This window comes from Solanum pennellii, chromosome 11 (genome assembly GCF_001406875.1).
Source record: "Solanum pennellii chromosome 11, SPENNV200".
Taxonomy (NCBI): domain Eukaryota; kingdom Viridiplantae; phylum Streptophyta; class Magnoliopsida; order Solanales; family Solanaceae; genus Solanum; species Solanum pennellii.
Window position 1 is genome coordinate 26797468 of NC_028647.1, and position 25457 is coordinate 26822924.

Consider the following 25457-nt stretch of genomic DNA (forward strand, 5'->3'; position numbering starts at 1 on the left):
TATATATATATATATATATATATAACTGATAGAACAGTGTAAACACTTAGTTTATTAAAGATAATATAATAATAAACTGAAGTTTACTCATTATAAAAAATTCCTACCAACTACCATCAGTTGAGCTTAAGTGATGATACAACGTTTTACCTCACGCTACTGAGGACCATCCAACACCTTGCCATCGGTGTAGGACATTACTTAACCTAGTGGATCTACTAGCTTAACATAAGTGATAATCTAAAAAGTATGGCCCATTACTACCCATGGTGGCTACATGGTTTACATGGAGACTTGGGTTAATATGAACACTCATCCCAACATCGGTGGTTAAAACGACTCCCAAAATATACTTTATCTCATTCTTTTAACAAGACTTCCTTCCTTTGGGTTGAGATAATTTTCTCAACCCTTTTTAACTTTGAAAAGACCTCTTGGAATCAATTTTCTCCTTTTTGTACTCAAAACTCTTTTGAAACTCTTAGTTTCCTTGTATCTTAAATGTGAAAACATTTATAAACCTTTTTGGAGTACTTAGTTCCCTTTTAGATTTTTGAGAGATTAACTCAACTCTTACTCTAAACTTAACTTGAACTTAACATTTAGGGAATATTTAGTTCACTTGTAGATTTTTGAGAGTTTAACTCAACTCTTTATTCTTTGATCAACTTGTAAGTTGAGCCTTTAAACAACGCTAAAGTGATTGTTTAGGACTCATTGAAAATATTAAGAACTTTCCTTGACTTACATCTTAACTATTAAACTTGACTATGAACTTCTTTGACCTTGGTCTTATCGCTTGAATTAGATTATGGATTCAAGGATCATAATCTCATGTTTAGGGATAATTTCATGATGTTTAGATGTAGTTTAGAGGGTTGGAATAACCTATGAATGATAGGTACATCACTTAGGAAATACTACGAAAATATAGGGAAAGAATAGAGTCTCGAGGTGACCTTGCGCTATTAGAGGCGTGGAGCGCCCGCGTCTATAGGACATACTTTGGTCTGAGGCACTCTCTCTTGCGTTGTACGCCAGGGCCTGTCAGACAGATCCTGCCCTAAAGGGCTGTGGCAGGCAAGGCGCCCCTGAGTTTGTCAGACGGAACCTCCGACTTTTCTTCTCGTTTTTATATCTAAACCTCCTAAACATCCATGGATCTCCCCCCAACAACATAGGATTACTTAACTTCCTCATTACCCAATAGATTAGACAAAAAACAGTCCAGAAACATGAATCAAATTTACTAAAGATAATCTACGTTTCAAACAGAGAGAATTTCACAATTTTTCGTCCAGAACATGCATGTTCATAATTCAATAAACTCTAACTGGCTTAATTGAAAAAAATTAGGGTGTGGGTGAAAGGAACCAACACAGGATTTTCTCACATACCTTAAAGGGATCACCCCCAACGAAATCCACGCAATGATTCTTGGCGGTCTTTTTCTCCTTCTCCTTTTGTCCTCTCCGGTTCTCTTTTTTACCAAGCCCTAAGCATATTGATTATTCTAAAAACTGATCTAAGACTTGAATTTTCCCTTAATAAACCCTTAAATAGTTAGGAAATAGTACAATGAAAAGACTACTTTAACCTTACTGAAATCCGGATAGGATTGTCCTCAATCCAACAACCCAACTTCCGAGAGGCATATCTCACTCATATAATATCACAATTTTGCAAACTTGGTGGCATTGGAAATATCTCTTCAAGGGATTTCAAACCATATAAAGAACTCATTTAAATTCCTCATGAGATGAAAGTTATGGTCATTTGCAAATGACTAAAAACTCAGTTTTAAAATATGGAAATGTTCAGATTTGTCTTTTAATTACCAAAAATGATTTTTCCTTGGTTTACTATTTAATTATTTGTTATTCCAAGTTATGAATGTTACAATATCTTCCCCTTGGAAAAATTCATCCTCGAATGTGAACTCTTTACTAAGTTATAAGTAGTAACATCATTTCAGTTATACAAAAAAAAAAAAACAAATAGCAACAAGCTTACACATAGTCATTATAAGGCTCTAAGAAGAGAATATTTGACCTTGAAGAGATGTGGATATCTCTCTTCATATCTTCCTCAGCTTCCCTAGTGGATTCCTCAACGAATTGGTTCCTCCATAGGACTTTTACTGATGCAACTTCGTTTGTCCTCAACTTACGCATTTGACAATTCAAAATCTAGAACCTCTTAATAGGATATGTTATCCTTAACCCCAATATCTTCACTTGGTGAAATCAATGAAGGATCACCCAAACATTTCTTTAACATAGAAATATGGAATACAGGATTAACCGCCGCTTACTCTTGGGTTAGCTACAACTAAAAAGCCACATTGCCCACTCTCTTGGAGATAACTTTCATACATACCCAATCTTCCACCTAAAACTCTAATGTCCTCCTAATATATGTGTAGGACTTTTGGGGACTTTGTGCCATTTTCAACCTCTCTTGATTCACTTTCATCTTCTCCATAGCTTGGTGAACTAGAGTTTGTTATATCAAACCTGCTTCACCATATTCAAACCATCCAATTGGAGATCTGTACCTTCTCCCATAGAGAGTCACATATGGAGCCATTTGGATGCTCGAATGGTAGCTGTTGTTTTAAGCGACCTCAATGAGAGGTATGTAATCATCCCAATTCCCTTTGAAGTCGATCACACAAGATCTAAACATATCTTCTATGGTCTGGAGAGTACGCTATGCCTGTTCATTTGTCTAAGGATAAAATGAAGTGCTTAAGTTCACATTTGTACCCAATCATTTCTAGAAAGATTTCTAGAACGGAGCAGTAAATTGTGCACCTCTGTCTTAAATAATGGATACTGGAACTCCATGGAGTATTACCATTTATTGAAGGTACAACTTAGCATATTACTTTACCGAATAGGTAGACTTTACTGGCAGGAAATGGGTTCACTTTGTTATTCTATCAACAATCACCCAAATGGAGTAATGTTGCCTTCGAGATCTTTGAAAACCTGTGATGATGTCCATATTAATAATATCCCACTTCTATTATGGAAGTTCTATAGTCTGAGCCAATCTTCGTGCTGACAATTTGAGCACATGGCAACAAACTCAGCAATATAATTTTTCATGCCTTACCACCAATATAGGTCTCTTAAATCGCGGTACATCTTGGTGGAACCCATATGAATGGAATATATGGAGCTATGAGATTTCTCTAGGATCCTTTGTTGGAGTCCATCCACCCTAGGTATACACAATCTATGTTGGTACTTCAGCACACCACCTCCCCCTTATTCAAAAGCCAATACACTTTGATTATGGACACTTCCCTTCGAATCAAGAAAAATGGCGTCTTGATCTTGCTTCTCTTTCACCTCTGAGATTAATAATGACCCAGCCTATCACATCCGGGTTTAACCCAAGATGTAACCGGCGTCGTAGTCCTCTTTAAAGACTAAGACTAGCTTCTTAGTGTCATGTCATTAAATTCTTAGGTTGAAAAGGCAGAAAAATTAAAAACTATTCATTATATATATTTTAAGGTTTACATAGACCTCTACATACACATAATATAGTCGTATCGAGTATATAAAGACCCTTCGTATTTTAAGGTTACATAGAATTCTAATTTTAATTGCACATTATTAAATAGAAAACATCATAGTCATAAAAGCCCTCTCGTCTCATAACTATCTATTTGTAGTATATAAAATTTGGGCATAGACCTTACGTCAACCAACAAGACAACATATAGGTCGTACAAAATCAGAGTACTCAATTGAAATTGAAAGAAATGAGAGTCTCTTAAACTCATAACAAGTTCGTGATCTAGATAGTGGCATTGCGCTCGGAAGTTGATGACCTACCTTACTTGTATTAATAAGGAATCCAAGCCTTCTTAAATGTTCCCTTCCAAAACAGTTAAACGACCGAAACCTAAAAATTTGTAGGACCAATTGAACTAGAATATAGTTTGTAAAAAAAATGTCAAAACATGCTAAAAAGGAACTTTTAGTCAAAACCTGACTTTTTACAAGTTTAAAAGTCTCATGCATAACCAAGCAACTCATACCAATCAACCAAACATGTTTACTAACTCAAACTAGTAATATGTATTCCAACATACCTGAACCCATGATTTACTATAACGCTATCAGCAAGGAATAATATCACAAGCATGGCTAAGAGTTAATCACATCATAATAAACAATACAACTACTCATGAATCCTTATCAAGTCAAAAAGTGCAATGACCAAACAAATCCCCATAACCTTAATCAAGTAGCCTCAACAAGAAACCATAACCAATGTAAAACTACACATAGTATAACATTTAGACCTACGTTTCATCTAATTTTAACAATATAACCCAACACATACTCATAAGTGAATTAATAAACATAAAGTATCAACAATGTGCAAATTCATTATCTACATATCATATATTATCATAACATAACATATATAAGAACATCCTCCTAGGACTCCTCTCAAGGTAACTAGCGCAATGCTTAGGTAGAGTCCCATACCCCTACCTAGAGTAAGCTAGACCCCTTAGGTTATCCAAGGTAGAGTTCAAACACTTTAATTTCATTTACCATTTCGGAACATCTTTCCGTAACCGGCATATACCACATGATCCAGTGTAGAATTTGGTCTCATAAGACCCTATACCGAAAGAAGTTGGACTACTTGCCAAAGAAGTATCAAACCATAAAACATAGAATCTACCTTGATCGACAAGCTATTATTCCTATAGGGGCAACATAGTTCAAGAACTATAAGATATAGTTGAGACCCTCTTCATGCACCATGCATTATAGTCTCCAATCTGAAGAGTAATTTAGTGATCCTACCTTCCCTATGTTGGAAGGGACACTCCTCAATCTAGTTCAGTTGGTTCTAAACTAGAGTCCCCTTTTGAAATGTCTCTAATCATAGTGTTTATCCCTTGTATAATCATCATCATCATCAAAATCTCAATAATAATTATATGAGTATAACTCCTTTCATCACAATTTATATAGGTTAGGTTAACATATAACATATTATTTCATAATAAGGCACATCTGTATACATCACAACTCTTATAACCATTACATCTTAACAACCTCAGAAGCATAATCAAGACATTTCAATTCAACATGATACCACCCTATCAATCCTAATACAAGGCATGCTCCTATATAACATCATGACTTAACAACAATAAATCAAAATTGGAAGTAAAGATAGAGATTCTAAGACTTACCAAGTCTTCCTCATAGTTCATCATCAAGGACATACCTTAAACCCTCAATTCAATCCTATTAAGATGTTCAACATCATAATTCAATATTAAACATGATAACAAGACTAGAATAAACACAATAGGATAATTCAGTACTAGATCATAACTTAAAATAAGATGCCTAGGTCAACTCACTTTCTAACCTAGATAATCTTCTCAAGACTTGCATGAAAAATTACAATTTACTCCAATTTGTTAACGATTATTGTAACAACATCATATAATAGTGATTCAACCCATAAGAAGGACAATTGATTTAATCACAACCCACTTTACATCAAGATCAAACGTAGGGTTAAGGGTTAAGGATCAAAATCGTCAAATTGATCCAAAGTTTCACAATTGATCATAATAAATTTAAGATACATGTTAATCTATCCATTATATCCTAAACAAACCATAAAAAACTTAATTCACAACATCAATTTTGTAATTGGATGAAACCCACATGAAAACTCACTTTTTGAAATCTATTTTAATGGAAACCTTTATGAAAAGAGTCTCAAAGATGAATTAGATCCCATACCTTAACGTTTGATGAAGATTTGATGGTGAATTCGTCCCTTTCCAGCCCCCCAAACCCCTTCCCTTGCTAGCTTTCAATGGTTGTTTTCTAATAGAGGGAGAAAGAAGAGAGAAGGAAAAGACTTTGTATTGAGAGTTGTAATTAGATTAATTGGGTGGGAGTTAAATTAGTTAATTAGTCTTCCCTTAATCCCCAAATAACAATCAAGCAACTTAATTAATTAGATGAATTAACATTAAAACGTGCATGAAAATCAAGACCCTCACAGCCAGAACCCCGTTGACGAGCCATCTGTGAGTCGACGAATGGACCCCCGTCCGTCCTTCACATTTGTAGGTATGTTCAGAGACCTGTGCAGGCGAGTGCATCCTCAAATTGTCTATGTGTGGTATAATGGTGGCATCGATTCCCCATCACTCCACACACGGACCGTAGCTTGTCCCGTCGATGCGCACTTCCTAGGCAGTGTTGACATCAACATGCAAGGTTCCTCCTCTAGGGCCCTTGGTTGGTTCTTTGGGAGTCATACCCAAATATTTCGATCATGAAGCAAATCAAACACATCTTAGTTACCCTTTCACCAATTTTCATGAATTTACGACTCTTAAAAGCTAGTTAAATAGGCTAAGGAATGCTAGTACCCCTTTGAACAACTTCTGGACGTCATGGACGTTCTTGGATGTTTCGGTTCTTAAACTTCCTTAATGACCTATTTTCATTAGAATAGGTATTAAAACAGTGGTTATACCCTTTGGCACCTATGTTAGCCTTTTAGAGTCGTCTTGGATTTTAAATGTTTTACACAGCCCCGTTGGTCACCATTATTCGTGCTTTCATGGAATCCATAAGTCTGACTCCCAAACGTGCATGTCTATGGAAATATTTTTCTAACTATCTTTTTTATTATACAACATGGGCAATACTACCCATGACAACCTGCTTAAGGCATCAACAACCACATTAGCCTTACCTTAGTGGTCAAGAATACTCATATCATAATCCTTGAGTAATTCTAACCACCTTATCCGTTTGAGATTTAGCTCTCTCTGAGTGAACACATATTAAAGGCTCTTGTAATTAGTGAATATGTTAGCATGAACACCATACAAGTAATCACGCCATGTTTTCAAAGCAAACAGTATTGTAGCCAATTCTAAGTCATTAGTTGGATAGTTCATCTCATGAGCCTTCAACTAACGGGATGCATAAACTATAACCTTTTCATTCTGCATCCACATAGAGAACAAGCCAACTCTTGATGCATTAAAATACACCACAAAACCTTATATTATCCTCTGGTAAGGTCTAAATCAGAGTGGTAGTTAATCTATTTTTCAACTCCTGAAAGATTTTCTCACAAGCTTTAGACCATTAGAACTTTACTGTCTTCTGAGTGAGCTTGTTCAAAAAAGAGATGAGATAGATGAGAATCCTTCAACAAATCACCTACAATAGCAAGCCAAACCCAAGAAACTCCTCATATCTGTTGGAGATTTGGGTCTAGGCTAACTCTGCACTGCTTCAATCTTTTGAGTTTCAATTCTAATACCTTCACCGAAAGCTATGTGGCCAAAGAATGCCACATAGTTGAGCCAAAACTTACACTTGGAGGACTTGTAACATCGCTACATATTTTTCAAAGTGTGCAGAACAATTATGAGATGAATAGCATGATCTTCTTGATTCCTTGAATAAATCAGTATGTCATCAATGAAGACGTTGGAAAACATATCTAAATAAGGTTTGAAGACTCTGTTCATATGAACAATGAACGATGCAGGTGCATTTGTGAAACAAAAGTACATAACCAGAAAATCATAATGCTCATATCTGGTTCTAAAACCTTTCTTTGGAATATCACATTCGCTTACTTTCAATTGAGGGTAACCTTATCGGAGATTGATTTTTGAGAATCACGAAGCACCTTGAAGCTGGTAGAAAGTATCCTCTATTATTGGGAGAGGATATTCTTAATGGTCACCATATTCAACTGGTCGTAATCTGTACACATCTTAAGGGAGCCATCCTTCTTCCTTACAAACAAGATTGGAGCACCCAAGGTGAGGCACTTGGTCGTATGAAGTCTTTATCAAACAAATCTTTCAATTGTTATTTAAGATTTTTTAACTCCGTTGGTGACATTATGTATTGTGGAATAGAGATAGGATGACTTAATGAAATGATTTCTATACTGATGTCTATCTCTCTTTCGGGAGGGACTACGGGTAGATCATCAACAAAAACTTCTGCAAACTCATTCACTATAGAAAGTGAATGAAGGGAAGGTTCTCAGCACTTGAGTCATTATCTCGGACTAAGTTATAGATACAACCCTTTGAGATGATCTTTATAGGATTTAGGCACAAAATGAAACGACCCTTAGGAACTACAGAACTACTAATCCACTCTATGAATGATTCGTTAGGAATTAGGAACTTGAAAATTCTACTTCTACAATCTATTCACTCATAATAGGCATGAAGTCAGTCCATACCTAGAAAGACATGAAAATCTACAATGCCTAACTCTACTAGATCAACCATGGTGTTCTAGTGATTGATGGAAGAAGTACAATCATGATAGACTATTTCCACTATAATAGACTCCCCAACAGGTTAGAAATACAGAATGGTTCACTAAGTTTATCAGAAAGAATTTGAAACTGATTTGCAACGTAAAGATTTAAAAAAGAAACTTTCTCCTAGATCTAACAAAACATAAAAATCAATAGTAAAGACTATAATCTTACCGTGACAACATTTAAAGAGTTCTCCTTGCCTTTGTGGCCAGTGATTGCATAAAGACGTTTTCCCCCACCTCTAGTACCACAAGTTGCTCGTCTAGGTGCAGCCTTATCTAGTGGAGCAATTGATGAATATTGAGCTCTGTTTGTGTTATTTCCACCACCTTACTTATTCTTAGGGCACTCTCTTATGATTTGGACCTCTTGACAACATTTGAAGCAACTTGTCTGGCCATCACGACATCTACTATGGTGGTTTGTACCACACTTAGCACAAGCGGGAGACCAACTCCCTCCTTATGCCACACTACCTTGTGCTTATATTTTTCTAGCCTCGACGTTCTACGGTTTGTGGACATTATACTCACTCCTGTTTCTGGGCCCAAGTGCACTATAAAATTATGGTGCATGCCCATTTTATTTATGGAATTGTGCTCGACTTGCACCACTCTTCTGTTGACCAAACTCATTCCCAGTCTTACATGTTTTGTGTCAGTACTCTTTTCTATCCCTCAACTTTTCCTCCTCCACCTGTTGTATGTAGTCCATTGATGTCTAAGTGTCCACTTCTCCAATAAGAATTGCAGCCCATCCTTCATTGTTTGAAGTAGTACCAAATACAACAACAAACAAGCTCATCCTACTTTACATGTCATTAGCCATCTCCAGAGCATAACGAGATATTTGGGTGAATTTCGACCCATACTCATGCACACTGAGTGAATCTTGTTTTAAGGTAATGAATTCACGTACCTTGGCCTGTTTTTGTTCTCATGGAAAGCAAAACCCCAAGAAAGCTTCTTCAAATCAAGCCCAATTCGTATATGGTGCATTTTCGGCTCTATCATCCTTTCATTGATCAAACCATGTTTTAGCCACACTCTTCAATTGATATGAAACTAACTCAACTCTCTCAGTTCCAACTACATGCATCACATCGAACACCTGCTCCAACTCTTCCACCAAGTTTTCCACATACTCAGCAGTGCTCGAACCAGTGAAGCTTGGGGATTTATCCTAAAATAATCCCGAATACTCGAATTGTTAGACCCTTCTTGTTGAGCTCCTCTTCGTTGCCTGACCTGGTTTGTTACAACATAACTCAACATCCGGATAGCCTCACGGAACTTAGCTAGAAACCTCCAGTTGAATTTGTACTTCTGAAGCATTGAGTATCTGTTGTTCCTGAGCATTTACGTTTATCCTAGTTTGAAGACCTCTTGCTGCTCTTCATGTAGGAATTGTTATGTGAAACATGCACAAACACAAATTAGAGAGACACTTATAGAGATAAACTCTAACACACGAAATGGGTATGAAATATTATTTTATCCTTTCTTCCCTTTCATGAGAACTATTGAAGGCAAAGAGGTATTATTCCATATTTTATTTTATCGTTTACTATCTTAGTATAGAAAAAATGTTATTGAACTAGCAATTGTACTCCAACTCAATTTCAAATTTATACATCCTTGAAATTGTCCTAGCCAAAAAAATTATTGTAAATGATCTAGGAGAACGATTTAATTTTAAATGTACTGCAAATAGAAGTCCCACTAACACAGGAATTATAATTAACATTGGAAAAGGATTTCTCACCCCCACTTCTCCTCAATAAATAGAGTTGTGCTATCATTGTCTTTTTCATTCTGAATGTTCAACAATTGCATACTTCCCTTTTTGAAGATCGTTGAGGTTCGTGTTTTCTTTTGTTTTCATTGTTCTTTATTTTGCTTTATTTATTTTTTTGTGTATTCTTCCTCTTCTTTTGTTTTGAGTCTTTCTTTTTAGAGAAAAACATAAATATATTTGTAATTCATGGAGGCTAAATAACGGAGAGCTTTATCACAACACGAAATTTTGATCTTAATGTGTGAAGTGATGTGCTTAACGTCCCTACCATGAAGATCACTAACTTGAGGCTTTACTAAAATATCGTGTTGAATGTCCCTTCTTAGAATAAAATAGTACTCTCAAGGCTTTATACGGTCCAAAATACTTAACCAACTTCAATCTTTTCAAGAATACTATTTTTAACGTCCCCGACTTGAAAATAAATACTACTCTCAAGGCTTTATAAAGTACTGAATACTTAACAAACGTTAGTATTTACTTGAGTACAATGTTTAACGGCCCCGCCTTGAAAAAATTACTAGTCTCGAGGTTATACAAGGTATGAATACTTAACAAACTTCAGTCTTTACAAGATTACAAAGTTTAACATCCCTGCCCTGAAAAAAAAAACACTCAAGGCTTTAACAATGTCCCGAATACTTAAGCATAAGATGTGAAGGGGTGAGTATACTGTCCCCGCCTTGAAGATCACTTAAATTGAGCCTTTTCAAGATTCCTATATTTAAAATTATGCACTCCTTCTTTACTATCCCTTTCTTTTCAAGGTTTGTCTTCTTTAGTGCATCATCATACATAAATATTAAAACACTTTTTTATTTTTTTTCTTTTTTCAGTTTGAACAATGGTATTCTTTAACACTTGAACGTATTCTAAACTCAAAAATCTCATCGTTGGAGAAAATGGTAGTGCGGTGGAGACTATATTTTATTCCAGGATTCTTTTGATTGGTCGTTATGTTGATCCATGGAAACAATTGAGGAACACACTTCTATGAGAATTTGGACATCCTAATACATGTAGAAATTTAATAAATCATCCAAAGTGTGGTATCTTGAGAAACCTGTTCCTCATCGTACAAACATCTTGAGCAATCTTTCAAATTTAGGTTGACGCATGATTCTAGAGGAACTACATTGGGGAGAAAACATTGTGCTTGAAGATGAATATCAGTGAAGTCCGAGATACTAGTAATGGACAAAAGATGTCTTAAGAAAAAATGGGCAACCTATAAATAATGCTTGTATTTATGAGGATGTATTTTTTTTCTTTGTACTTCTAATCGGAACTCCAATATTACAAAAGCCTTTTGGTGAGAATTGGTTCCCTTAATCAAATAAATTTCTAACATATAATGCTGGAAATATCCAAATTTATTTTGTACTAAAATATTCTTATTGTCTTTTCAATTAGCGGAGTCCCTTAGAGAGAAGTGATACCAAACTCCACAGATCTTATAAAATCTGACAACAAGAGGAAATAATTTCTTCGTCAAACTTGTGAGTGTCTGTTTGGTGCCTTTAATCATCTTAGATAGGAACATAATGGTAGTATGGGAGTCTCTTTTAATGAACGAATACAATTTTTGTGCAAGAACAATCGCAAATTTAAGCTAGCTCCCCTGGGGAAAGAGAAGAAATGTCAACATATGTCATCTACTCATAATTCAATAGGTGATATGCCTAGAGATTTAAACACATGCTCAAGTACTAAAGAGATTCTATTTTCTACGATTGGAGAGAAGCACAAAAAATTGAAGAATTATCTGACGGGCTCTTTTATGATGATGTTATGTGCCTTTGTATTCCTGTAACACTTCGAAAGTCTAAGACTTGTTCTAGAGCCTAACATAAGTGTCAAAAGGTTTAGACACTGTTTTAATATCTATTTTAATGAATATAAGTCAATTAGGAATTTTATAAATCAAAACATCAAAGAACGTCCATGACATCCGGAAACTAGTTCAATGAGGTACTAGCGTGCCTTAGCCCATTTGACTAATTTTCATAGTCCAAAATTGACGAATTTTTGTGGAAGGGTGCATAACAAGTATTAAAGTTAGTTCATAGTCGAAAAGTACGGGCACGACTATCAAAGGACCAACCAAGGGCCTTTGAGGAGAACCCTTGCAAAATTGACTAAAAGTTTACAATAGACAATGCCACTGATGAATGCCACAGATTGTTCGTGGTCCAATATACGAGATGTTAATTGCCTCCGGCGATGAAAACATAGAACATTTGGGAAAGGGTATTTTTTGAAAAGTCTCTGAACTTATGGACGAGTGCACAGCACGGAGGAAACAGTGTCCGTCGAAGGACTCACGATTCGTCGATCGTTGTCTCGTTTGTGGAACCAGTATTTTTCTGCACCTTTTTAATTAGTTCTTATAATTTTTTATCATACTTAGGAAATTAATTAGGGTTTATGGGAGGTCTAACAACGTTAATTAAAAACCTATATAAAGACCCTAAGCTAACTAGACTAACCTAACCCTATAAAATTAAAGGTTAAGATGTGTCCTAGGGCTCCACAAACCAATGTTCCGTCATCAAACTTCATCAAAAATTAATTTATGGTATTCATTTCATGTTTGGACTTCTTTCCCCAAAGGGTTCCATCAAATTGATTTCAATATTTTTTTTTAGTCATGATTGGTTATTGATGAGTGATGATATTATAAATTATTGGATTGAGTTAAGGGTTGATGGTAAGACCTTCATTATGGATTATGAAGGAGACTTTGTAAGTCTTGTGATCCCTAATCATTACTTAAATTGTGCTACTGTGAGTAAGTGATTATATCTCATTGAACTAAACTTTGTATTATGTTTGACGGTGTTGCTATGATGTTGAATTTAAATGTCTTGACTATGGTTTGTGAGGTTTTGGCTAAGATATAAATGATATAAGGATGGTGATAATTTAGTAATGTGACTTACCATGATGCGAATGTGTAAATGTGCTAACCTTACTTATATGAATTGTAATGAAAGGACTATACTAGTGCAGTTTTTATTGAGCTATTATGATGATGATTATACAAGGGATAGACCCTATGACCTACATTAAAATATCATGATTAATAAAGACATTAAAGACATTGCAAAAGGGACTATAACTTAGTACCGAGTAAACTATAGTAAGGAGTGTCTCTTCCGACATAGGGAAGAAAGGATAACAAATGTACTCTTGAGATTTAAGATTATAATCCATGTAGAATAAAGCGGTTCACAACTATATCTCCTAGTTCTTGAACTATGTTAAATACTAGCTAGTGGATCCACGTAGTTACCCTGTTCATATTTTGGTACTACCTTAGGCAAGTAGTTCGCCATACTTTGGATTAGGGTTCCTTGAAAACGGATTCCACATTAGCCATGTGTTCTATGTCAGTAGTGAAAGATGTTCTCAAAAGGTAAAATGAACTAAAGGAATGAACTCTAACTAGGATGACCTAAGGGGTTTAGCTTAGTCTTTGTAGGGGTATGACACTCTACCAAAACATTGCACTAGTTATGCTTAGGGAATTTCTTGGGGGGGGGGGGGTTTTTATATATGTATATGCTAATAATGCTACATTATATGCATATGATGATCTTGCACATTGATAATTAGTCTCACTTATATAGTGCAATGTATAAGTATGTGTTGTCTGTATTTCTAAATTATGATGATATGTACTCTTAAATGATATTTTATGTGAAGTTGGATATTATTCATGGTTCTTGTTGGGTTTACTTTTTGAGTAAGGTTATGGGGATTTGATTTATCATTGCACTTGTTGACTAAACGAGGTTTCATGGGTAATTGTATTTCTTTGGCAGTGTTGTAATGAACTTTTATTCATGTTGGTGGCTATTCTAACTTCATGATAGAGTTTCTTTGACTATGTGTTCAATTATATGCTATGCATGTTCACTTAACTAGACTTAGCATTGTTGGTCTTTTGATGTACATGTCTATGACTTAATTAATATGTCTTAATGATTGGTATGGTCTTCTTAAATGTGCATAAGGCATTTCAAAGTAAATTGCATACTTTAATAAAATATCCCTGTCTAGCATGATTCCATGATATGTGTGCATATGTTGTCATACTTAGTCTAGTGGTGTACTAACCCCTTTGTTGTCCCTTTTCGTCCAACATTTTACGCTTCGGTTGTTGAAGGTCTTTTGAAATGACATTAAAGAAGACTTGGAATTATCAATCATCCAAGTTGTGTAGGTCCACAATTTCCGAGGGCAATGCCAATATCAAGCTTATGATGTTGTTCTAGTTTTAAGACACTTATGTTATTTCCTTTTTTATTTGAGTAATAAACATTTTATAGCCTATATGTTGCTGTATTACATTGATGTATGGTCTAGGCCCAAGTTGTTATACTCTTATTAGATGGTTATGAGATGAGACATCAATTTGAGACTAGGTTATAACTTATATATCTATGTGCAATAAAAGTAGAAGACTATGTAATCTTCATATACGAAGGGTCTATGTACACTTAATATGAATATTATGTGTATGTAGAGGTCTTTTAAAACCTCAATGTAGAAGAGATGAAATGTTTTAAATTTTTTGCTTTTTTGACCTATGAATGTAACGATATATGCTAAGAGGCTAGTCTTAGTCCTCAAAGAGGACGACATGTCGGTTACATCTGAGGGGTGCTTTTCGAATGTGACAAACTTTTTACCAGAGCATGAAGTTGAAAATCTTTGAGTCGATATCTCTCTCAACAACGTCTATATATATTCCTATTCATGATTGTGAAACGCTCCACACTCATGGATAACAATCTATGTGATGATTAGGAAAATCTCACATTCTTGGAAGTCTAATATCGTGCCTCTATAGTCTTATACTCAATGTACTCGTAGAATCTAATCATTCGCGATACGAAAACTTGAAAAAGAGATTTCAAATACGGGATCTCCTCTCTGAGGCAATAAAGTTCCTCCTCTTAAAGAAGATGTTAATGTTGACCAAGTTTTGGTCTATCCTCCTCCTTTTACTGATGGTGACATAAGTGCTGCTCTTCTTCACATGGACTAAGACATTACTACTGAAGAACAAGCCACCACTACTAAATCTCAATAAAAGACGACCCATGCTATTTGGGAGGTTGTAATCCGAGCAAACAAATAAGTTGGTACCATGGACTTCCATTTGACGGAATTCACTAGGATGAATCCTCTTACATTCTATAGGTCTATGGTTGAAGAAGATCCTCAAGAGTTAATTGCTGAAATCTACAAGATCCATTATGCTATGGTGTTGACTACTAGTGAGAAGGCCGACTTAGCCACTTACCAACTCAAAGATGTTGCCAAAGCGTGATACGTCCTTAGAGGGTCAATAGGCCTTTTAGAGGTGGACTGGTGATTAGAGAGGTTTTCAAGAATGCTTTTCTTGATAGATTATTTCGTAGGGAGAAACTGTAAAATAAATTGGGGGAGTTCATCAACCTTCATGAAGAAGGTATGAGTGTACTTAAATACTCCTTGAAATTCACAAAATTGTCGAAATATTCTCCTTCTTTGGTTTCCGACCCTAGGGATAAAATGAACCGCTTTGTGACAGGAGTGTTGGATGACTTGCATGAGGAATATTATTCGGAGATTCTCCAGGACAATATGACTATTTCTCCTCTCATGGTTCATGCTTAACAAGTGGAAAAGGCAAGGTATAAGAGAAAGAGTACAGATGCCAAGAGGGCAAGATATTTGGATGGTGGTTCTTCAAAGTGTAGGCTTAAAATCCAAGACAAGCCTAGGTTCAAAAAGAGGGTTTCTAATAATTTTACTTCCAAGTTCCCTAAGGCTAGGTATGATAAGGTATCTAACCCTAAGCCTCAAAAATTAAAGGGCTACCAGTTAACCAACAAAGAAGCCAACTTGGGGAAGGTGTGGCTAGAAGCACTATGGTGATTTTTTTAAGGGAACATATAATTGTTTCTGTTGTGCTAACAGTGGGAACAAGGTTCGAGATTTCCTAAATGTGAAGGGGCAAGACAAGGAGAGTGGGAAAGAAAGTGTTTCTAATGATGCTCCGAAGAAGAATCTTTTTATTGTCTCTACTCTAGGGGTGAGCAAAAGCCTTCCCCTAAATTTGGTGACCGGTATGTTGAAAGTTTTCTCTTTTGATATATATGTTTTACTTGATCCCGGTTCTACCTTGTCATTTGTTAATCCTCTAGTACTAAAAAGTTTTACATTTTTGCCGATACCTTGAATGAACCTTTTATAGTGTCTACCCCGGTGTGTTAGTCGGTTGTTACAAAAAGAGTACAATGAAATTTTCCTATAATGTTGCCCAAAATAATTACACATGTTGAACTAGTAGAACTTGATATGTCTGATTTTTATTTCATATTGGGTATGGAATGGTTACATGCTTGCTTTGCCTCTATAGATTTTAGAACGAGGGTGGTGAAGTTTAACTTTCCAATAGAGATCGTGTAAGAATGGAAGGGGGAAATTCTTTTCCTAGAGGTCGTATAATATTTTGTTGAAAAGAATGAAAAAGGGTCTCTAAAGGGTGTTTATACAATATGGTAAGAGTCAAAGATCTAGACCCCGAAATTCCTCCCATTGAGTTGGTCCCTATCATGAGTGACTTTCCGGAGGTCTTTCTAAATTATCTTCACAGTATTCCTTCCGAAGAGGAAATTTATTTCGGTATGGACTTGTTATCGGATACAAATCCCATTTCAATTGGTCCTTATCGGATGGCTCCGACCTAATTGAAAGAGTTGAAGGTTCAACTCAAAGATTTACTAGACAAAGCCTTCATTAGACCTAGTATTTCTTAATGGCGTGCTCCGATTTTGTTTGTGATAAAGAAGGAAAGGTCCCTTTGAATGTGCATCAATTATCCCCAACTAAATGAAGTAACTATTAAGAAAAAGTATCATTTCCCTCTTATTGACGACTTTTTTAATAAACTTCAAGGGGCAAGATACTTTTCTAAGGTTGAGTTGAAATTGGGGTATCACAAACTCAGGTTAAGAGGTTAGGATATACCAAAAATGGCATTTCGGTTTAGATATGGTCACGATGAGTTCTTAGTAATGTCCTTTGGTCTCACTATTGCCCCGAAGGCATTTATGGATCTCATTAATAGGGTGTTTCCAAGTTACCCAGATTAATTTGTCATGGCATTCAATGACGATATCTTGGCATATTCATAAAATAAGGGTGACCACATGGACCATTTGAGGGTTGTGTTACAAACGCTTAAGGGGAACCAATTATTTGCCAAGTATAGGAAATGTGTGTTTTGGTTGAGGTCCGTTGTGTTTCTTGGTCATATCATCTCTAGTGAGGGAACTAAGGTTGATCAAATGAAAACGGAGGCGGTGAAAATTGGCTAGACTATTGACTCCAACAAACATTAGGAGTTTCCTGGGTCTAGCAGGTTATTATTGGAGGTTTGTGGACGGTTTTGTGTCCATTTCATCTCCCTTGACTACTTTGACCCTAAAGAGTAAGAAATTTGAGTGGTCAGAGGTATGTGAGAAAAGATTCAAAATCTTGAAAGATAGGCTTACTTCCGCTTTGGTTTGACCTTACCGGAGGGACCAAGGATTTCGTTCTATAATATGATGCATCCCGAGTGAGTTTAAGCTGTGTGCTTATGAAACATGGGAAAGTAGTAGCATATATATATAAACATCTTATTGTGCATGAGAGGAACTATCAATCTCATGATCTTGATTTAGTGGCCACGGTATTTACCTTTAAAATATTCAGGCATTACTTGTATTGTGTATATTTTGATGTGTATACCCACCACAACAGTCTCCAATATGTGTTTAATCAAAAGGAGTTGAATTTCTTACAAAGAAGTTGGTTAGAATTGTTAAATGATTAGAACATGAGTGTTCTCTATCACTCAGACAAGGCCAATATGGTTGTGGCTGCTCTAAGTCGTATGACCATGGGTGGTGTGTTTCATGTAGAGGAAGCCACGAAAGACCTAGTGAAAGATGTGCACACGTTGGCTAGATTGGGTGTTATGTTTGAAAATTCTCTGAGTGGTTGTTTTATGGTCCATCATAACTCCGAGTCATCTTTAGATGTTGAGGTGACTTCCAAACAACACCTTTATCAACCATTGATGGATTTGAAGGAATAGATTCTTAACAAGCTAAATGAGTCATTCTCCTCAGGGGGGGATGGTGTGTAGAGGTATCAAGGAAGGTTGTATGTTCCCAATATAGATAGTTTGAGGAACCGGATTCTTGAGGAAGCTCACGGGTCCTGTTACTCCATTCATCCAGGTTTGACAATGATGTACCATGACCTTATGGAAGTGTTTTGGTGAGAAGGTTTAAAGAAGGACATAGCAGAAGTTGTAGCAAAGTGTCCAAATTGCCAATAAGTGAAAGCCGAACACTAAAAGCCGGGTGGTTTACATCAAGAAACCCATGTTCCTACATGGAAATGGAAATATATCCATATGTATTTCAGGGTAGGTTTGCCTTGGAAACAAAAGCAATATGACTCCATATCGGTGGTTGTGGATAGGTTGACCGAATCTGCTCATTTTATTTCCTTCAAGTATACTTAATCTGCGGAGGATTATGAAAGGATCTTCATAGAGATTGTGTGTTGCAATGGTATTATCTAATCTATCATATCAGATTGGGGTGCACTATTCATACTATGTTTTGAGGTCAGTCAAAAAAGAATTAGGTACTAAGGTGAAATTAAGCACCGCTTTTCATCCCCAAATGGATGGTGAAATGGAGCGTACTATACAAACCCATGAGGATATACTTAGAGCTCATATCATTGATTTCAAGGGACATTGGGATAAGCATTTGCCTTTGGTGGAGTTTGCTTACAATAATAGCTACCATTCATGTATATCTATGGCTACTAATGAAGCCTTGTATGGTAGGAAATGTAGATCTCCAATTGGATGGTTTGAAGTAGGTGAGTCTTCACTGTTGGAACCTGATTTGATTTTTAAAACATAGGAGAAGGTTCATATCATAAGGAACTGGTTTCGAACAGCCTATAGGTTGCAAAAGTCTTTTACCGATAAAAGGAGAATTGATTTAGAGTTTGAAGAAGGTGATAAACGGTACTTGAAAATATCGCCTATGAAAGGGGTGATTAGATTTGTCAAGAAAGGGAAGTTGAGTCCTCGTTATGTGGGACCCTATGAAATCTTTCAAAACATTTGTAAGATTTCCTATGAGTTGAAACTCCCTAGTGAATTTGCTTCGGTTCATATGGTGTTCCATGATTCTATGCTTAAGAAGTGTATCGATGATCCCGAGTCTATTCTTCCTAATGAGGGTCTTTGTGTGAAAGATAACCTCTCTTATGAGAATGTTCCAGTTCAAATGCTTCATAGACACGTAAAGAAATTGAGGAACAATGAGGTGGCTTCCGTAAAGGTTTTATGGAAGAATCACCTATTTGATGTGCAACTTTGGAGTCTGAGGCCGCATAAAGTCCCGTTATACTCATCTATTTGATAAGTAAGGTAATTTATCCCTCTTAATAACGAAAATAATGACTTAAATTTGAATTTTCTTGATTTTTGGAGAAGGTTTGCAAAACTGTCATTTTTTGTGATGTTACAGCTAAATTGTGCATATTGACTTGAAAATTTGCAATTCATCTTGTTTTGAGTTATACTGTGCATTTTTATATGATGAGTCTTTATGAAGTTATTTATATAATGTTGTTAAGTAGAAGTTTGGCATAATTGACTCATATATGGTATGTTGAGATCATGTTGTTGTTGTGAGAAGGAAATGCCTCATAGTGTGATTTTGAGCCTTATAAGTGGTAATTAAAGTATTGAATTTCCTTTTGTAAATGTCATGATTGATGTTGTACCTCGTGTTGTCATGTATTGTTGATTGCTTGGGCTGCTAGTCTTTAGTATATTCCTTCCTCTCAAAGATTCTAGTATTATTCGGGGACGAATGTTCCTAAGGGGGGATAATGTAACATAAAAGAGTAGAAGACGTGTTTTAGAGCCTAATATAAGTGTTAAATGGTTAATAAACTGTTTTAAGGTCTATTTTAATGAACATAAGTCATTTAGGAAGTTGAGAAATCAAAACATCAAAAACGTCCATGACATTCGGAAAGTAGTTCAATGAGGTATTAGGGTGCCTTAGCCTATTTGACTAGCTTTTCGGAGTCGGAAATTAATCAGTATTTATGGAAGAGTGTATCACACGTATTAGAGTTAGTTCATAGTCGAAACGTCCACAGACGACTACCCAAGGACAAACCAAGGGCCCTTGAAGAGGACCCTCGCAAAAGTGACTAAAATCTATCAATAGACAGTGTCACCAACAAATGCCACAGACGGTTCGTGGTCCCATCGACGGGGCGTCGATTGCCTCAATAGACGGACATTTATTACATTTGTCCAAGGGTAATTTATGAAAAATATCGAAATGTATCAACAAGTGTGCATCACAAAGGAAAAATGCTCATCGATGGACACACAATCCATCGATCGTGGTCTCGTCTGTGGAGCCACTGGTTTGCTGCACGTTTTTAATTTGTTCATATAATTAGTTAGATAAGAAAGGAAGTTAATTAGTGGATAGGGGAGGTCTAATTAAGCTAATAAAAAGCCTATATAAAGACCCTTAGTTATTTAGACTAACCTAAGCTCTCATAAACTCCCTAAACCCAAACTCTCTTCCTTCTCTCTTCTTTCTCTCTCAAGTTGAAGAACTCCATAGAATTCAAGGGCACGGTGGGTTATAGGGATCCATTAACAAAATTTTCATCTTCAATATTCATCAAACATTATGTTATGGGATTCTATTCACCTTTGGGACTCTTTTGCCCAAAGAGTTCCATCAAATTGATTTCAAAATTATGAAATTCAAGTAGGTCTTTTCCAATCTCAAAATTTATCTTTGTAATTTATTTGTTTATGGTTTATTTGCATTTATTTGAGTATATTATTATGAACCATGACTATATTATGTTATATCTTGATGGATTCATCATGTTTGTACAAGATGACCCATTCCTATTAGCCCTAGGTGGTGATCTTGATATGAATTGTGTAATGTTGATTATATTGAATTAGTCATTGGTTGAATTACTACTAGCTGATGGTATTGTATAAATTTTGAATACATTTAATGAATTGCATTCCTATCATTGTAGTTCTTGAGTTATAGATCTAGATTATGACTTTGATCTAAGTCTCTTATCTTAATTTATGAACTAGTGATGGATTGTGATGAAGTGATTCAATTGTCCTTGTTAGCATTATTGTTATTGAGTGATTATATTATACATTATTGGGTTGAGATAAGGGTTTATGGTAAGACCTTGATGATGTATTATGCAAGAGATTTGGTAAGTCTTGTGATCCCTATTATATAGTTAAATTGTGAGTAAGTGATCATATCTCATTGAAGTATACTTTGTATTAAGATTGATACGGTTTGTATGATGTTGAATTAAAATGTCTGTACTATGGTTCGTGAGGTGTTGGCTAAGATGAAAATGATATAAAGATGGTGATAATTGACCAATGTCCTCTATCATGATGTGAATGTGCAAATGTGCTAACCTCACTTATATGTATTGCAATGAAAGGACTATACTCATGCAACTATTATTGAGATATAATGATGAAGATTATACAAGGGATAGACCTATGACATACATTAAGCTATGATGATTAATAAAGACATTTCAGAAGGGGTTGTATCTAAACATCGAGTTAACTAGAGTGAGAAGTGTCCCTTACAACATAAGTAAGGTAGGATCACTAATATACTCTTTCGATTGGAGACTATAATGCATATAGCATAAAAGGGGTCCAAACTATATCTCCTAGTTCTTGAACTATGTTTCAACCATATGAATACTAGCTAGTGGATCCACATAGTTTTTATGCTCATGTTTTGGTACTACCTTGGAAAGTAGTCCGCCTTCCTTCTATGTAGGGTTCCATGACACCGGATTCCACATTAGCTCATTTGGTCTATGTTTGTTAAGGGAAGATGTTCCCAAAAGGTAAAATGAACTCTTACTAGGATGACCTAAGGGGTTTAACATAGTCTAGGTAGGTGTATGGGACTCTACCTAAACATTGCACTAGTAAGCATTGAGAAAATTCTTAGAAGGATGTTATTATATATGTATATGATAATAATGGTACATAATATGTATATGATAGTCTTAAACATTGATGATACTACATGATAATTAGTCTCAATTATGAATATGTGTTGGTCTCTATTTCTAACGTATGATGATATGTACTCTTAAATGATATGTTATGTGAAGTTTGATATTAGTCATGGTTCTTATTATGTTTCATGACTGATTAAGTTTATGGGGCTTTGCTTGGTCATTGCACTTGTTAACTTAATGAGGGTTCATGGGTAATTTTCTTGCTTTTGTTATGTTGTAATGAACTCTTATTCATGTTTGTGCCTATTCTAATTTGATTATATAGTTGGTTAGACTATGTGCTCAATTGTATGCTTTGCATGTTGACAGGAATCGACGTAACATTGTTGGTCTTTTGATGTACATGTCTATGACTTAATGAATGTCTTAATGATTGGTATGGTCTTCTTCAATGTGCATAAGGCATTTCAAAGGAAATTTCATACTTTAATGAAATATCACTTTTCATCATGATTTCGCATTATGTGTGCATATGGTCACATACTTACTACAACTGGTGTACTAACCCCATTTTCTCCATTTTCCCTAACATTTTAGGTTCCAGTCGTTGCAGGACTTTTGGTACGACTTTGAAAAAGACTTTGAATTCTCAATCATCCAAGTTGGGTAGGTCCTCAGTTATCGATGGCAATGCCAATATCAAGCTTATGAAATTGTTCTACTTTAAGACTCTTATTATTTTCCTTTTTATTTGAGTACTAATCAATGTATACGCTATATGTGGCTTTATGACGTTGATGTATGGACTAGGCCCAAGTTGTTATACTCTTATTAGATGTTTATGAGATGAGACATCCATTTGAGACTATTTTAAATCTGATATATCTATGTAAAATAAAAGTAGAAGACTATGTAATCTTTCAATAGGAAGGGTCTATATATATTGGATATGAATATTATGTGTATGTAGAGGTCGATGTAATCCTCAATGCAGAAGTAATGAAAAGTTTAAAATTTTCTGCATTTTTGACCTATGATGTAATGATGTAAGATAAGTGGCTAGACTTAGTCCTCAAAGAGGATGACGACGCCGGTTACGTCTACGGGGTGCTTCCCGGGTGTGACGATTTCCGTCTAAAGAACATAATTTAATTCGGCCTGACACTTTCAGGATAACAAGCTTAATGGCGAGCGGCTAAATGTTTAGCCTTGGGCATCTAATCTTAGAAAGCTTATATCATGTCTTAAATAAAATCTCAAATTCATCATAGTTTGACGATATAAGAGTCTGTTTTCCCATCAACTATATTTATGGTTCGCTCGCTTATTATGTTAAGGCACAATATCCGCTTCCTAGTGGACCTTCTCTACAACTAATAGTTGTATATTCTGGGAAAGGAGCTGCAAAGTATTTTGCAAATATGAAGCAAGAAAGCATGTTTATCGGGGGGAAAGCATTGTATGGAATGAAACAATGCTTAGTAGTCCTCACCCTACTTATTAAATTGATGATGGTAAAGCATCATAGTTGGATCTAGATTATTTTATGGGGCTTCATTTGAATTATCTTTTTAGTTAGGAGTCGAGGTTCCTTTGTCATCGACCATATAGTATGCATCGATTTAGTCGCAAATTTGGTTTTCATCAAGATATTCATGTCTATTTATAAAATGATATTTGCATTGAGTCTCTCGAGGAAGTCCTTAGATATTAGAGCATTTGTATATCTCCTGCAACTATGTCAAAAATGATAATTCCTCCTGCGATAACTTCCGTAAAGAATCTTTATGCTACAATATTCATCTTGGTGGGAGAGATCCGATGAAAGGATTCGTGATGATAATTTTGAAGTTATGGTGGAGAAAGCTGGGCAAGAATTTCTTACCCTTTTAGAAGATTAAAGTCAAGAAATTGAGAAGATACTTTTAAAGTTCCGGAAAAAAGAAAAACTAGAAAGAATCGGTGTTGGAAGAGGCAAAGAGTTTAACCATTCGTGGTTGAAGTAGTTCATTTTAGGATTTGTAGAAGTCCAAAGGGTCGATTGTACTTCAAGTTCATTGAGAATGGAGAGTTAAGATATTCTTTCCTTTCTTTTTATCTTTTTTTAAAAAATAAAATAAAATGACTTTGCTAATTGTCACGCCCCGAGCGTACACCTTGAGGATGGGTGGAACTCAAAGACTATTGCTTGACTCGATCGAACCCTTGGCCTTGCTTACTTAACTTACCGGAAGACAATATGCATAACTATTAATGATCAAAACTCAATTGAACTGATTATGAATACTAACTCAGAAATGTTTGTAAAGATCAGAACATTCAACCGGTCGAAAGTGGAAACCCAAGTCTTAACAATTAGAAAAGATGAAAAGACTAAAGGACTAAAATCTGATTGTCTATCATTGGATCATCTAAAACTCAGATTGATGTTTCGACAGACTCCACAACATCCTAATAATGAAAATACTAAAAGCAATAAAACAAGTATTCCGGAATGAAATAAGGCTCACCAGTTGACTCTGGAGTGCTCACTTGATCATCAGTGCGTTGGATGCTGATCTTTGTTACCTGTTTTAGCATCATAATACAATGCAGGCCTAGAGGCATCAGTCCATATAATATACGACTATGCGAGTTTGAATGTTAAACAACGTAGACTAAAAAGATTATGAAGGAAACTAAAGAACTTACTTGTCTTAACTCAACATATTTTACTCATTTAAATATTAAGCAATGCAAAAACAAGTGAAATATATATATAAGCTGTTTAAAAACATGTTGTAAACTCGGTATCTATGCAAAGATACAATAAACTCTGACATATATGTAATTACAAGTGAATTGTGTGTATATAAGTTCATTGAAAATCTGTGGGAGTATCTCTAACTAAAAAACAATAACATAAATGATATGGTTATGATACATCGATCTACCTCACGCTGCCAGCGCATCGTATAGCCAACCAAAGGTATAAGACCTGAACTGCCTAATAGATCCACTAGTCTACTCTTAAAAGAGTTCATCTAAAAAGTATAACCTTTTTCTACCCATGATGGATATATTGTTTTAGGGAGATGTGATTTATTTGAACTCATGCTTGTCCCCAATTTGTTGCTCAATACTAATCCCAAATTATA